Source organism: Atta colombica, unplaced genomic scaffold (genome assembly GCF_001594045.1).
Source record: "Atta colombica isolate Treedump-2 unplaced genomic scaffold, Acol1.0 scaffold123, whole genome shotgun sequence".
NCBI classification, from domain to species: domain Eukaryota; kingdom Metazoa; phylum Arthropoda; class Insecta; order Hymenoptera; family Formicidae; genus Atta; species Atta colombica.
The window spans coordinates 613,492-616,225 of record NW_017259210.1 but is presented as its reverse complement, the minus strand read 5'-3'; the positions used below and the strand labels follow the sequence as shown (position 1 = coordinate 616,225).

At 32.7% G+C, this 2,734-nt stretch overlaps 1 pseudogene; it reads right to left on the bottom strand.

The window, feature by feature from the left end:
* Nucleotides 1-1,408, bottom strand: part of LOC108694739 — a 13,882-nt pseudogene extending 12,474 nt beyond the window's left edge.
* Nucleotides 1,409-2,734: the final 1,326 nt, after the last annotated feature.

The window sequence follows — 2,734 nt, the reverse complement described above, 5'->3', positions numbered from 1 at the left end:
CCCTCCCTTCTTCTTTTCCTTCTTTTCCGTTTTTCTCTTTTTCTCTGCTCTTTTCTTTCTCTCCGTTACTTAATTTTTGAGAAACGCTTTTTGAGAAAATCACAGAATATTTAATAAAATTTTTAATAAATAATTTCCTTCTCTTTCTCTCTCTCTTTCTCAATGCTTATCTTCTTCCCTCTGGATTTTTCTTTCTCTCTCATGTTTAATTTTTGCAATGTTATTCAATTCTTATATTAGACAAGATATATCTCGGAGAGCACTTAATAAATAATATTTCTTTTTTCTCTTTCTCTCTTTTCCTTCTCTCCTTTCTCTTTACTTCTCGCTCTTCCCTTTCTTTTTTTTCTCAGTTTCATTGTTTAATTTTTTTGTTATTACTTTATACTTAATTCTTACGCTAGACATGATAATATATCAGAATACTTAATAAATAATATTTCTTTTTTCTTTCTCTGTTCCTTCCTCTCCTCTTTCTTTCTTTTTCTCTGCTTCTTTTCTTCTCTCGTTTCTCTTGTTTCTTTCTCTCTCTCGTTATTTAATTGTTACTTTCTTATGCTAGACAGAATATATTTCAAAGCATTTAATAAATGATATTTCTTTTTCTTTCTCTCTTTTCCTCTCTTCATCTTTTTCATACTCTCCTTTTAGCTGGAATATTTCTGGTCAAATATTTGATTGCAAGAACCACTACGTATGCGTTTCCAAGGCTCAATTCATCTCATTCGTCTCGCGTTATCGAATGGAAAGCTTGATTAAAAACTCATTTCATAAAACATAAAAAACGCACAGGATCGTTCATCGCAGCTTGCACACTCGAGCCACATGAACGAATGTTACGAGTCAATTTCTCACCATTGATTCTACATTTTTAATATTATCGATGGGATTCCTCCCCGTGATCAAAGATTCGATTAAAATTCTATCGAAATCTTAACTTCTTCTTCAATCGATACTTCAAACTATGAATGTAAACTCGGTTCTTCATCGTCTATTGCAAATTTCTAATCTTAAATATTGCATGGTTCGTACATAAATAGATGAAATTTCGTCTTTCTCTGTGAGAGACCTTATATTATGCATGCTTATCGCAGTTCAGCTCGCAATTAGCATGTGTAATGTAATTCGTAACTCACCGTTGCGAAGTGGTGTCCACATTCAATTTTGAATTGCGTTTTCGTTCATTGGTTGCATTCAGTAGAGAAAACAGCTTTGCACACAACTGTTTTAAGGGGTTTTTACTACAACTGGTTTATATATGCACATTTATATTCAGTGAGGAATGTCTATTGTAAAATCAACAAATCAGAAACATTGAATTGCAACATTGCGAATGTTGCATCAACATCGTGGAATATAAATTAGATGTTAAAAAACAATTTGTACTTCAACATTTAATATGTGCATCCAATTTATGATGTAACTTTATAATAAATTTTTACCTTTATTCATATTTTAATATTGAATCTTTCTTACGTTTTAAGAATTTTTTATATTTAATATTTTTATATTTAATAATGAAGAACTTGTTTCCAAGTTCTTCATTTTACTTATATTATAATTTGGCTAAAGAAGACTTATTGTTAGTCGAAATATTCCATGCATTATAAGTTAATGAATAACTAGGTTTAATCCCTTCTTAATGTTTTAAACTAGTTTTAATTTTTGAGGTAATTAATTGTTCGTTTAATTTTTCTATCAATTTTATTAAAATTTGCATTGTAATTTCGAGCTAGGAATAAATTGATATTATTGTTTAACATTTAACATTGCGACATCTGAGCAACATTTTTTTAATGTTCTGTGCTATATTGGGGATCACAATCATATTAAAAGAATTTTATAATGTCGCAAAGCTGCGACATTATATTCCGCTAAACGCAGCCATTATCTTAATTCAGTGGAATTCTCCCGGCCGCGTGTAATTACGTTAATGTCGGAATTCTCGTGCCTGCTGGATTTCTGCCTTCCGGAGATCGGACGTGTTGACCCCTTTCGGAGCTTCATCCGTATTAGCATCTGACGTGTCCGAAATGCGCTATTGCATGAGGTCTCACAGTTGCCCTCCGAATCGGAACAGCAGAGGGAGATTGACGGAAGGGAAATGGGATGGCAATGCGCGACAATGGACACGAAGAGAGGGAAATACAAAAAGCCTCCGGTGTGAATTGCTTGTTTCTCTCGGGGCACGAGAAGCAGCTATTTCAGTTAATGCGGGTGCGAAGAAAACGCGGTGACTATTACAAAGCAGACCGTCGGGCAAGCGCGCATGAATCTCATCTCGTCCGGAAATATCTGCTTTCTCATTTTCCTCATTAAGCCCACTTTTCCTCTGTCCTCTTTGTTCTGTCAAAGTCCGACCTGATTACGTATCCCTATCATCTAGTCTTGTTTCTCTCTTTCTTCTTCTTTTTCTCTTTTCTCTTCTTCTTTCTTCTCCTTCTTTTGTTTCTCTTTTTTCCTCCTTTCCTTCTCTTTTTCTTCTTCCTTTTCTTCTCTTTTTCCTTCTTTTTTATCTTGTTTTTCCTTTGATTCTTCTTCTCTTTTCTTTTTCTTTTTCTTCTTTTCTTCTTCTTCTCTTTTCTTCTTTCTTTTTCTTTTTTTTCTTCTTTTTTTCTGATCTTCTTCTTCTTTTAGATTTTTTTTCATATTCTTAAGATATAATATCCATGTTTTTCCTGATATTTTCTAATCTTTTCTAATTTTTTAATTTTTTAATCATCCTTATTGAAAT